We start from the raw sequence: 15,115 nt of genomic DNA on the forward strand, positions 1-15,115 counted from the left end.
AGAGGGTGCGACAGGAGGTAAACCATATTGTTCACAGAAATTTCCTAATTCATATTTAGCTTTATGTTTATCTTTAGTGGCTTTTTGACTGAGTTTAAGATCAATACACATTTTTAATCCTTCTTTTTGAATAGTGCTAATAATATCGCCATAAGTTAAATTATCATAATCGATAACACCAGTAGGTTGACTAAGAACATCTCTAATTTTGTGTGCAAATAAGCTAGCTAATCCATTAATAAATTTTTCTTTCCAAAATGATTTAGTATAGTCTTCTCGTAACATAACTCTTAAGGTAAATACATCTTTATACAATCTAAAATCACTTAAGGTTGGACAAGTAAGATTACTAAGTCGATCATGTATACAAGAATAAATATTAGTAGGGGTACCAATAAAATGTCTAACAATCGTATAGGTTAACGCATTAATACCATCAGGGTGGCAACATCCAATATTTTCATCAAAGATAGGCAGACCATTATCATCAGTTTGATTAGTATAAATTATGGATTCTCTTTGATCTTCAATAAAGTATTTTTCCCACCAAGATTTGAGTATACCAGTGAAACCAGAGGTAATTAAAGTAACAATTTCAGGTTGAGAATATTGGGAATAATTGGAGAGATAACTATTGGAAACCATAGATAGATGGTTTAATTTTTGGAGAATTTGATCTTCACTAAGACCATCAATATTCCATTCGTATAATCTTTTAGCAGAAACAGAAAATTGATTATTAAGATTAGTTTCTTCGAATTGGAGATCAGGAGGAGTAGGTCGAGAATACCAATTTTTGGTAGTTTGTAGATTAACTTTGGGATAATGAATTTTATTAAGATTAGAAGATTGGAATTGTTGAGCTAATTGATTTATGTCATTATCAGTGGTTTCAGTGTCAGATTGGGTAAAAACAGTTTCAGTATGAGGTTGTTGATTTAAAACAGTAAGACCTTTATCTTTAGAGGGTGAAGCATTATCAGAGGTAGATAGTTTAGTAAATAATTTTTCAATAGCTTTGACAGTGGATTGATCATTAGTAACTAAGCTGGTTCATTTGGAACGATTACTGGGTAGATTAAGTAAAGGTGGATCTAAAGGTTGTTTAGTGGATGTGTTTTGAACAGATTCTAAATTGGTTTCTATCTTGTCTAATTGTTTACCAATGGTGTTTAAACATTGATTAGTACAGTTATTTTGTTCAATAACTTTTTTAATTTATTTAATTATCAACCAATCATCTTTTTAAGGGTAAATTACAAATACACCCCTTAAGGTTTACTTAAGGTACAGATTGCTCTTTGTGATTTAAAAAATTATAAATACCCCCTTATTAGAATTTTTATTTAACAGAATCAACTAAAAAAATGAAATTCATAATTGCACTCCTATACAATAATAAAATTACCTAAATTATTAATTGAAACATATTTCTAACATCATTAAAAATGGTTAATTGATTTAATGATTTATTAATAAAAGAGACGATTTATTATGAAATTAGAAACCTCAGGGGGTAGAATGTAATTTCCAAAATTATAAGGACGATTCGTATTTTAATCAAATATTAAGAAATGTATTTATAATTTACCCCCTTTTTAATATATGTAAAAAAATATATATCTAATTTTTAAGTCAGAATAACAATACTCATATATATATATATATATAGAGTCTAACTTGTCTCAAGTTGAGATCAAGACTGGACCCGTCCAGTTCGACCCATGTGGTCCATTTTTTTGGGTCCATTTTGATAATCTGAACCGTTAGTGTGTAGAACTCGTCGAGTACTACATGCCTGTAAAAAATTACGTTGATCGGATATTAATAACTATGTGATCAAATCAGTTTTGTATAAAAAAAAAAATGGACTGTGAAACAATTAACGGTTGATAAAAAATTATTTTGTTCACATAGCTATCGATATCCGATCAACGTGATTTTTTACAAGCATATAGTACTCGACGAGTTCTACATATTGACGGTTCGAATTATCAAAACGGGACCCGTGGTGGGCCCCCACGGGCCCAACAACACGGTCCAGCCCGATCTTGGACTGAACCAAAGCCACTGCCATATATATATATATATATATTATATAAATCCATCTCCTCTTATCATAATTATAACACACTGTGCAAGTCCAACACCACCTATCTCGAGCCATGTGAAGTAAGAACATATCTACTCTATGTACAATCTTTTTCTCAAATTTGAAATTGAGAATAGCTTCTCTTACCACAAATAAAAAAAAGAATTACTTCTCAGAATAACTTCTCTTTCTCTCATTCTCATCTCTCTCTCATATCTCTCTTAGTCCCCTTTTTCATCTCTGTCAGTTCTCTGGCGAGGCTTGTGACCTCTGGCAAAAGGCTTGCGATGACAGAGCAGAGGCTTCGACCTCTAATCCAACTACAAAGGTTTGCGACCTCCGGCGAAAAGACTTGTGACCTCCGGCTACCATTGGTCCGCTGTAAGTTTCTCTCAACAACCCTTTTTCTTTCTCCTCTCATGTCAGTCGTGTTCAATCAAACCATGCCAAATTCGACACATATCTCACACTCGCACCCATGTCGTGTCGTGTCGTGTTGACACGGGTACTCTGCCCTAAATCGGCGAGTCCATGTAACACAGCATGTACGTATACAAAATAATACATCTATCAATTATAATCTAAATCCGTTATCAATAATACCCATTTTATTATCAACTAGTCAAAAACTTTAACTTCTAACATCATATTCTAAATATCATATAAATCCATACAAACCAAGTATGATCCATCTAAATTAAATATTACATACAAAAACACTAGATTTTCAAAACAGAGAATTGTTCCAAAATAAATGTCTTCCATATACAAAACAAATGCTCTTCGTACACATCCACAATAGCCCACGCAAAAGCAATCTGTAAAAAAAGAAAAAAAATTAATCATTAACACTTATTCAATAAAATTGACGTTTCAAATTATAACAATTATATAATTAATAATTTAAATATATTAATGTACTAGAAAATTCTATAAAAAAATGTAGGTGAAGGAAATTCAGAAGTGTACAAATAAACTAACAGGAGGCAACCATTAGTTCAAATAATTATTATTATTTCTTTTTAATGGTTGAAACTAGGCTTATGGACCACAATAATTATTATTATTTCTTTTTAATGGTTATTCCACTTTCAAATATAAACAAAATGAATTAAGGTTCTCTAAAGAAACCAACATGAGGCAACCATTAGTTCACATCATGCCCATTGTTAAATGGATCTGGTACTTGTATCAAAATTCTGAAGAAGTACTCTTCATAAGGTTGTTCCAAGAAAAAAGCAAAATGAAGATAACAATACTACCCACAAAAGCTTCAATCACTTACAGCTAGCTGCTTCAGCACCATCAATCTGTCTAGCTAGAATATTAATTCACCCATACTGCATATATACTAAGAGTGTCCACAAAAATGTCGAAGCAGCTGCTCTTTCTCTCATCATTATTACTTCTACTGATCTTCCTTTGCTGCCCACAGTTTTTGCTCCGTCTCCAGCACAAGCTCCAGTTTCTCAGTCTCCACTGCCAGCAGCACAAGCTCTAGTTACTCAGTCTCCACTGCCAGCAGCAAAAGCTCCAGTTGCTTCGTCTATTGTGCCACCTCTAGCACCATCAGGTCCACCCAACTTCACTGTAATCCTTGAGCAGGCCCATCACTTCACTACATTGATTAGGCTGCTAAAGAGCACCAGGTTGGATAACGAAATTTACGTAAAGCTCAATGACTCAAGTCAAAAGCCTAACCATGTTTGCCCCAACTAATAATGCCTTCGGTAACCTTAAAAAAGGTATTCTCAACTCATATAGTGATCAGCAAAAGTTTTAGCTGATAAAATTCCATCTCATCCCTTTTTTCCTTTCACTCCCTGCATTTCAAACTGAGTAATCCAATGAACACAGAGGCCGGTAGTAATGACTAGTACCCGATAAATATAACCACCGTGGGAAATCAGGTGAACATATTAACTGGGATCGTTGACACAACAATATCCGAAACAATTTATTCTGATAACCAGCTAGCGGTATATCAGGTGGACCTGGTGCTCCTTCCATTACAAATCTCTATCTTTGCATTGTTCGCACACCAAACAAATAAATAAATGTTGAAGTATTACTCAAGAAAGCTGCATACACCAGAGATTCTCTATTACACTATTCCCTACAACACCATTGGGGCAATGTGAATTAAATACCAAATCATATTGTATATGTCCTTGTAGTTGCTAATTCTTTTTTCAATATAAAACATGTTGGAAAAATGGTTTAATATAGGCATATTTTTGGCCAATTTTGAGCCCAAAATTGAATGGGCCCCAAACGTCTTTTGGGGTGGGTCCAAAGAGGTGAAGTGTTCATTGCCGCATGGCAAGTCACACGGTGAATATGAAACGTCAAAATCATTTATGAGTGAATGGGAAGTTGACGTCATTTTCGTGTCTAACATTAATTTTTTAGATAAAATTCATTTAAATTTTTTCAATAAAAAATTATTTTGAGAATTTAATTTAAATCTAAATTCAAATTTTGGGTTCCTAAGTAGTTTCCTAAAAATTGTACCTCTTCCTTTATTGATTAAACTATTCAAATAGTTTAATAAAAATAATTCCAAACAGTTTAAAAACTGTTCCACCAATGGATTTATTGATTAAACTATTCAAATAGTTTAATAAAAATATTCTAAACAGTTTAAAAACTGTTCCACCAACGGATACTTTTTCAAACAGTTTGAAAATTGGATCTAAGCAACGGACAGATCACTATTCAACAGTTATCTGTTTGAATAATGCTTGCACCTGTTCAATTTAGATGTGCACCTATTCACTTCAATTTGGTACCTATTCGGGTCAGTTTTTTGCCTATAAATTCAGACCATTTCCAGCAGTCTTGTATCATCAAAAATCAGTCTACAAAATACCTTTTACTGTCCAATTTTCATCTTTGGTGCATTATTCTCTATATTAATTTTCGAATAAATATTCAGAGAGTTAGAACACAGGTTTGGTTCGTCGAACAATTTCTTTTGGAGTGCTACTACAAATTGGTTAAGATCATTGTATGCTAGGAGATAGACGCCACATAACCGTAAGCACCGTAGTGGGGCGAATCTGTTTTAAAGACAGAGTGTCACACACTCGACTTGGTCTTTTATTTTCCATTTGGATTGACAAAATAAATACTGTAAGTTTTATTTTATTTTGTTTGAATTAGTTTCGATTTATTTTATTTACACAGAAGATTGTTCCAACAATCTTAAGACAGATTCGAATTATTTTGTTTACAGAATTTTTCGTTTGTTTCCTTTTCTCTTTCTTTTTTTAAGAAAATTATTTTCTGTGGATTTACAAAATAATATTCTGGTTGGAAAAACAAATAGTGATTATATGCTATTTTATAGATAGTAGTAATATACTGTCTATTTTCTTTGACAACTAGTAGTAATATACTAGTGTCATTAACAATTCAAAATATATTTTTGTGAATTTTTTTCAGAAATTAATTTTGGTTTTTAGAAATTATTTTCTGAGTTTTCATTAATTAAAATTTTGTTTTAATATTTTAATTATTGAAGTGTTACATAAATTAATTTTTTGTGTGGAATTAATTTGGTTAAATAAAATTTTATTTTATTTTATTTGCAAATTAATTGAAAAATAAAAGTTACATTCTTGTTTCTTTTATTTTTACAGAATTTAATTCTGTAAATTTGGATTAATTTTCTGTGTAGTATAAATTCTAATTATAATTTTGTTTTATAATTTAGACTTGATGGCTACTGAAACTAATGCCCAAACAAGTACTACTATGGTGGCTGTAATTGCACCAACCCCCTCTCCTGTGGTGACAGTACCGGTAAATCACGGTGAGAAGCCAGAGAAGTTCTCAGGAACTGATTTTAAAATATGGTAACAGAAAATGTTGTTCTATCTTACAACTCTGAACCTGACTCGTTTCCTCCGTGAGGACGCTCCTATTTTGAAAGAGGATGAAACCGACTGGCAAGTGGTTGTTGCGGTCGATGCTTGGAAACATGTTGATTTCTTTTGCCGGAACTACATCTTGAACGGACTTGACAACACATTATACAACATCTACAATCCTATCAAGACAACAAAGGAACTTTAGGAGTCTTTGGAGAAAAAGTACAAAACAGAAGATGCCGGCTCAAAGAAATTTGTGGTTAGCAAATTCCTAGACTTTGTAATGGTTGATTCTAAAACTGTGATTAGCCAAGTTCAAGATCTCCAACTCATTCTGTATAACATTCACACAGAAGGCATGTCTCTCAGTGAATCCTTCCAAGTTACAGCCTTAATTGAGAAATTACCACAAGGCTGGAAGGAATTCAAGAACTACCTCAAACACAAGCGCAAAGAAATGTCTTTGGAAGAATTAATTGTGCATTTGATGATTGAGGAAGACAACCACAATTTTGAAAAGCGGGCTGGTAAGCATCCTATGGAGTCGAAGGCAAATGTGGTGGAACATGCTTTAAAAACCAAGAAACGAAAGTCTTTTGGAGAAAGTTCATCACAAAGCTCTAAAGAGAGGGGAAAATAAAAAGTACAAGTTTAATGACAAATGTTACATCTGTGACAAAGAGGGACGTCAGGCCAAAGATTGTCGTAGTAAAGGCAAAAACAAAAGAAGAACAAGCAAGAAGCCTGTTCAAGCCCATATGACTGAAATGGACAATATTTCCAACGGTGTAGATGACATCAATCTTTCTGCAGTTGTTTCCGAGGCAAATCTTGTCGGAAATCCTAAAGAATAGTGGGTGGACACTGGTGCTACTCGTCACATTTGTGCCGACAAAAAGATGTTCACATCTTATTCTACCGTGGACAATGGTGAACAACTTTTTTATGGGCAACTCCTCAACTTCCAAAGTTGAAGGACAAGGAAAGATTGTACTTAAGATGACATCTGGAAAGGAACTCACTCTCAACAATGTGCTGCATGTACCGGATATTCGCCAGAATCTTGTTTCCGGATCTCTGTTGAGTAAGAATGGGTTTAGGCTAGTATTTGAGAGTGATAAATTTGTACTTACTAAGAATGGGATATATGTAGGAAAATGTTACATGTCTGATGGCCTTTTCAAGATGAATGTAATGACCGTTGTACCCTCAGTTATTAATAAAAATACATCTTCTTCTTATTTGCTTGAGTCTTCAAATTTATGGCATGGTAGACTAGGACATGTTAATTATGGATCTTTGCATAGATTAATTAATATGGAATGTTTACCTAAATTTGACATTGATTCAAATCATAAATGTGAAATTTGCGTTGAGGCAAAATTATCCAAAACTCCTTTTCATTCAATTGAAAGAAGTACGGAACCGCTTGAATTAATTCATAGTGACATTTGTGATTTTAAATCAATTCAAACCAGAGGTGGGAAAAAATATTTTATCACTTTTATAGATGACTATACTAGATATAGTTATGTTTATTTAATTCGAACCAAGGATGAAGCTTTGGAAAGTTTCATTCAATATAAGAATGAAGTTGAGAATCAACTTGGTAAGAAAATCAAAAAACTAAGAAGTGATAGAGGTGGTGAATATGAATCACCTTTTGGTGAATTTTGTAAAGAACATGGAATAATTCATCAAACCACCGCTCCTTACTCACCTCAGCAAAATGGAATTGCTGAAAAGAAAAATAGGACTTTAAAAGAAATGATGAATGCTTTGTTAATAAGTTCTGGATTACCTCAGAACTTGTGGGGGAAAACAATACTTTCTGCTAATTATATTTTAAATAAAGTACCCCGAAAGAAAGTGAATCAAACACCTTATGAAATGTGGCATGGTAGAGTACCATTCTACAAATACTTAAAAGTGTGGGGGTGTTTGGCTAATGTGGCTATTCCTAGTCCTAAAAAGACTAAGATAGGTCCTAAGACCATTGATTGCATTTTCATTGGTTATGCTAAGAATAGTAGTGCATATCGGTTTTTGATTCATAAATCAGAACATACCGAAATGCATGTAAATACTATTATTGAGTCTCAGAATGCATCATTCTTTGAACATGTATTTCCAAATAAGACTGGACAAGAGACTAGTAACTATAAAAGATCTCATGATGCCATTACTAGTCAGGATCAAGAACATGATCAAGAACAAGAGCAAGAGTTAGACCAAAATGAGGAAGAGGAACCTAGGCGTAGTAAACGTGCTAGAACCTCAAAATCTTTTGGTCCAGATTTCCTAACATTTTTGTTAGAAAATGAGCCTTTAACTTTTCAAGAGGCTATGTCCAGTCCTGAAGCTCCTTTATCGGAGGAAGCTATCAATAGTGAAGTTGAATCCATATTGCAAAATCACACTTAGGAATTGGTGGATTTGCCACCAGGTTGTAAACCTCTTGGGTACATGTGGATTTTCAAAAGAAAATTGAAAGCAGATGGATCAATAGAAAAATACAAGGCAAGACTTGTGTTCAAAGGTTTTAGATAAAAAGAAGGTCTTGATTACTTTGACACATATTCACCGGTTACTAGAATAACATCCATTAGAATGCTAATTGCCATTGCATCTCTATACAATCTAGAAATTCATCAAATGGAAGTGAAAACCACTTTCTTAAATGGTAAGTTAGATGAAGAAATTTACATAGAACAACCAGAAGGTTTTTCAGTTCCAGGAAAAGAAAAGAAAGTGTGTAAATTGAGTAAATCATTATATGGTTTAAACAAATGCCAAAGCAATGGCATGAGAAATTTGACAAGGCAATAATGTCAAATGGATTCAAAATTAATGAGTGTGACAAATGTTTTTATATTAAAAATACAGACAAAGGTTATGTCATTGTATATCTTTATGTAGATGATATGCTCATCATAGGTAGTAATAATGATATGATTAAAACTACCAAGAAAATGTTAAATAAACATTTTGACATGAAGGACATAGGCATTGCTGATGTAATTCTTGGTATGAAAATTACCAAAACATCAGAAAGATATGCTTTGTCACAATCCCATTATATTGAGAAAATACTTGACAAATTCAGGAAAGATGATGATCATCTTGCTAGAACACCTGTAGATGTTAATTTGTTTCTATCTAAGAATGTACAGGAAAGTATTTCTCAATTAAAGTACGCCCAAATTATTGGAAGCGTAATGTACTTGATGAACTGCACTCGCCCGAATATGGCTTATGCAGTAAGTAAATTAAGTAGATACACGAGTAACCCAGCAGTAGAACACTGGAAAGCAATTATAAGGGTTTTTAGATATCTCTGATTTACTCGTAACATTGGGCTTAATTATACTAGATATCTAGCAGTACTTGAAGGATACTGTGATGCAAATTGGATATCGAATACTAGAGACTTGAAATCCACCAGTGGGTATGTCTTTACTCTTAGTGGGGCGGTTGTATCTTGGAAATCTTCCAAACAGACTTGTATTGCTAGGTCTACTATGGAATCAGAATTCATAGCTTTAGACAAAGCTGGGAAAAAAGCAGAATGGTTTCTCCACTTCCTTGAAGATATTCCAATGTGGCCAAAACCGGTGCCTGCTATATGCATACATTGCGATAGTCAATCAGCAATAGGTAGAGCACAGAGTCATATGTATAACGGTAAGTCTAGACACATTCGTCGTCGACATAATACCGTAAGACAACTACTCTCTAATGGGATTATTTCCATTGAATATGTGAAGTCTAAAGACAACATAGCGGATCCACTAACCAAAGGGTTAGCAAGAGAGTTAGTTGAGAATTCATCGAGGGGAATGGGACTTAAGCCTATTAAATAAGAGTTACGACAACGGCAACCCAACCTAGTTGACTGGAGATCCCAAGATCTAGGTTCAAAGGGATAACCGAGTTGTGTATGACTCAGAAGGATTATTGGGGAGTTAAACTCCTACCCATTTCTATGATAAAATAGTGATGACTGCAGCGTTTTAGGTGAAGTAAAATTTTAATGATTCTTATATCTAGGTAAACCTAGTGGAGTATGGCAGGATACTCTTCATAAGAATCACCTATGTGAATGTGAACTGGGCCGGTTCTATGAGATTTGTGAAGGGCTATAATTCTCTAGAGCACTCATGAAAGACCAGGTTGTTCAGGGCCAAAATGAACACAATAGTGAGAACTAAACTGTGTCTGAGAAAATACTGTGTGAGTTCTATTGTCTTGGTTTACACAAACGGCTGAACAGTTCAAGACAACATGTTCACTGGTTAGCTAGTAAATTTGATAGCGTTTCACAAGGGAAAGTTCAAAGCCAAAAGCTACCTATCCTTTGTAAAATATTTCCAATTTATGTACTCTGTGTAATTAGATCATGTTGTTACATTTTCTCTCCATCAAATTCTATTCATGTGGGGGATTGTTGGAAAAATGGTTTAATATAGGCATATTTTTGGCCAACTTTGAGCCCAAAATTGAATGGGCCCCAAACGTCTTTTGGGGTGGGTCCGAAGAGGTGAAGTGTTCCTTGTCGCGTGGCAAGTCACACGGTGAAGACGAAACGTCAAAACCATTTATGAGTGAATGGGAAGTTGATGTCGTTTTCGGGTCTAACATTAATTTTTTAGACAAAATTCATTTGAATTTTTTCAATAAAAAATTATTTTGGGAATTTAATTTAAATCAAAATTTAAATTTTGGATTCCTAAGTGGTTTCTTAAAGATTGTACATTTTCCTTTATTGATTAAACTATTCAAATAGTTTAATAAAAATATTCCAAACAGTTTAAAAACTGTTCCACCAACAAATACTTTTTCAAACAGTTTGAAAATTTGATTTAAGCAACGGACAGATCACTATTCAACAGTTATCTGTTTGAATATCTGTTTGAATAGTGCTTGCACCTGTTCAATTTAGATATGCACCTATTCACTTCAATTTGGTACCTGTTTGGGTCAGTTTTTTGCCTATAAATTCAGACCATTTCCAACAGTCTTGCATCATCAAAAATCAGTCTGCAAAATACCTTTTGCTGTCCAATTTTCATCTTTGGTGCATTATTCTCCATATTAATTTTAGAATAAATATTCAGAGAGTTAGAACACAGGTTTGGTTTGCCGAACAATTTGTTTTGGAGTGCTACTACAAATTGGTTAAGATCATTGTATGCTGGGAGATAGACGCCACATAACCCTAAGCACCGTAGCGAAGCGAATCTGTCTTAAGGACAGAGTGTCACACACTCGACTTGGTCTTTTATTTTCCATTTGGATTGACAAAATAAATACTGTAAGTTTTATTTTATTTTGTTTGAATTAGTTTCGATTTATTTTATTTACACAGAAGATTATTCCAACAAAACACACTACCATCAATATAAAAGTAAGCTGTGATCTAAAGCATTCTTATATATTCATTCATACTCTTCATCATCCAATTGCAAACACAATCTATGTTTCTGTACAAAAATAAGTCCCCTTTCATACTCTTCATTGAGACATTTTATCAAACTGATAGTATGCAAAAAAATAAATCCCTTTCATTGTCTCTGTTTTTGTACAAAAATGATTTCTATGCTTTCATTGAAAATTTCAAAATAAATAAATAAATAACAAAAATTGTAGTTTCTGATGATAATAATAAACCCACCCAAAAAAAAGTGGAACAAAACCTATGATTCGATTATGGTTCATTATTGGGCAAAAAAACAGTTGTTGGGCATGTATTGCAATCATTGAAAATTTGAAGCAGCAGATAATTGGAAGACGTTGTGCACAACACAGGGTTGATAAACCAAACATCAAACTATTGTTCTAATTTGACAAATCACATCATATTACAATAACAAAACAATCGAATTTGAACAAAACCTACATATAATCATACACATAAAGAGAAATTATGTAGACATACATACAATTATGAGCCTAGTGAAAAGCCTCACCATGAATTAATCAAGGTCCTTATCATCCAGAGGCTGATTACCACTTCCAAGAACCAAATACTTGGCCACCACCTGCTGTGATTGAAATCAGATTAGACCGATCTTCCAACATATCTCGGTTATTCAACCTGAGGAAAACCACCAACTACAAACCAAATCGATCCAAACCCTTTTTAATCCTCACCACACCCAAATCTGACTCTAAAATGGGCAAAATCAACCCCAAAATCCCCAAAAAAGTTTGTCAAACGTAGAAATGACCTAAAAATTTTGATATTTTAATATAATCAGAGAACGAAATCAAAAACCCAAATTGTTCTCATCAAATCTTCAACAAATAAAGCAAACCCAGTTAAGGAATTGAAGAAAATTATGATAAAACATAAAGGTTAATATGGATATGTTTCCGGTAGTTATGTAACCGATGAAAAGAAATGAGAAAATCACCACTATTTATTTTCTCGACTGTGAAACGGAAAAAGAAAGTGAAAGAAAAACAAAGAAATAGAAGAAAGATAGTAATGATACAGGGGACTTACTACGGATTGCATAAGAAGAAAAAAGAGAGGACCTGATTGGAATTATGTAAATAACCCAAATCTCTTTTCACCCACTCCCTCTCTCTGGCACATCGCCGGTCTCGCTGTTGATGGATAGACAGATATACGAATATAGAGAGACTTTAGAGAGAAAAAATATGGCAAGTCTAGGCAAATTAGTGCTCCGATTGCCCGCGACCGCGAGGGGAAGCGATGGAGGCGCTACTGGTGGAGCGGTGGTGAGAGAGGGAGGGAAGAGGAGCAGCGGAGAGGGAGAGGCAGTGAAAAAAAGAGAGAAACGCCGAACAGAGAGAGACAGAGGCGCTGGTTTGTGGTTTGAAAACCAAATATATATATATATATATATATATTATACCATTAGTGACTAAATATTTTTAATTGCCAATTAATTTTATAAATTCCTCCAAAATTTGAAATGTTTCCCTCTAAATATTTTAATTTTTTGGTGACTAAAATTTCTTTTTATTGCTGAAAATAAGTTTTTGGCAACCAAACTTTTGGTCGTCAAAGATAAAAAATAATTTTTTATTTTCCATTCAGCAACTAAATGGTTTTAGTAGCCAAAACTCAATATACGGCGACTAAAATATTTTTTTGTCGCTGAAAATATGTTTTTGGCAACTAAACTTTTGGTCGCCAAATATAAAAAATAATTTTTTATTTTACATTCAGCGACTAAATGGTTTTAGTAGCCAAAACTTAATATACGGCGACTAAACTATTTTTTTGTCGCTGAAAATATGTTTTTGGAGACCAAATTTTTGGTCACTAAAAAAAAAATAATTTTTTATTTTACATTCAGCGACTAAATGGTTTTAGTAGTCAAAACTCAATATACGATGACTAAAATTTTTTTTGTCGCTAATTCTAGTATTTTTAGTGACTACTTTTTTTTTAGTCGCCAATAATCAATATAATCCGACTCAAAAAAATCAGTAGGTAAATATTATACTTTTGCCAACTAAAAAAATTTTTAGTCACCAAAGATGTATTTTATTGTAGTGTACAGGTACCGTTAGTATAATTCACTCCAAAAATTATGTATAACTTTTATGCTTGCAAAGCATTACTCAAAAAAAAAAAAAACATAACAAATAAAATTGTCTTTAGACACTCCATACTCAGATCTTGAGGCAAGATTTTCAGTCTTAAAAATGCTGAAGTGTAATTCAAATGAAAATAGTTAAAATTTATTTGATTTTAATCTATTTTTGTTTAAATTTATATATTTTAATTTTTTTAGATAGCATATATTTTTATTGTTTAATTTCAATAGATATTTGTTTAAAATCATGCATAACACGAGTTTTATATTAATAAATTAAATGAATCAAAAAATAAATTTTTGTTCAAGAATAAAACCTCATAAAAACTATTCATATACATATCTATGAAACTAAAATTACATCTCAGTCACCGTCAGTTAAAATTGTTCACCATAAGAAAATGATATTATTTAACGGGCTTACACGAAAAATGTATTACCATTAGAAAATAACACTATACTATTGGAAACATGCAAAAGCATTATTTAGGCACCCATAAAAGGCCAAATTGTTGAACAAAAATTAGAGAAATGATAGCACAAAGAGAGAGAAAGAGTGTGTGAAGGGTTGGCAATGGTTGCCTAATGGTCAGAAGACCACTTAAAATATGAATAAAATGATTATATGTTGACCAATATTTTTGAGCAATTGCAATAGTGATATATTCTTTAGGTTAAGATTAAAATTGATAATAATTAAGTTAAATTTATCTTCAATTATGGGCTATTTTTCATGTCAATTTGACAAATTATAGCAACGTAAAATTTGTCAAAATATCAAAATTTCACAAAAACTATTCTCTATTTATTTAGTGATGAGATTCACAAATGACATGTACCTATAATTTTTCTTAAAAATTACAAGAAATGACATTTACACTATTTTGACGTGTCAGAATTTAAATTTATTTGGACACTAACAATGACAAATAGCAATTATCTAGAGAGTCTATTATTAGTACAGAAATGATAGAGACTCTATTTTTTTTTTGACCCCCACAATCTCTACAGACACATGTCAATGAGTAATAGAAGAGAAAATAAAAAATAAAAAATAAAAAACAAAAAGTTGACTAATTCCAATATACATTGGGAGAGGTGAGGATGAAGAAGAAAAAAAAAAAAAAAGGGGTCTCAACAATTTTTCCTTATTTATTATTTGTTGTTATTATTATGGATTGTTTGGCCCTGTTTTCATGGACATTGCTGACCACACCCTTCTTTTTGGTTTTTCTATCTGTCTTTTAAAAAAAAAAAAAACATAAAGATATGGATTCTATTATTCTACCAAATAACTTTTTTTTATTATAAAAAATATGGATAAATAAATGAAAATAATATTCTCACTCATCTGTTAATCTCTTAGGCTTATATTGTGAGGAAAAAAAAAGAAGAAGAAGAATGAAAAAAAAAAAAAAAAAAAGTGTAACAGACACAAATGAAATGAAGTGTGAATATCATAAACTTTTTGAGGATAAATTACACTGGTTTGGAAAAAATTACAATAAATCTCATAATTCTGAAATAATTATACTGAACTCTCTTGAGATTTTTATTAATATAACAATCTCTTT

Source organism: Camellia sinensis, chromosome 3 (assembly GCF_055761805.1).
Source record: "Camellia sinensis isolate YWXY chromosome 3, ASM5576180v1, whole genome shotgun sequence".
Classification (NCBI taxonomy): Eukaryota; Viridiplantae; Streptophyta; class Magnoliopsida; order Ericales; family Theaceae; genus Camellia; species Camellia sinensis.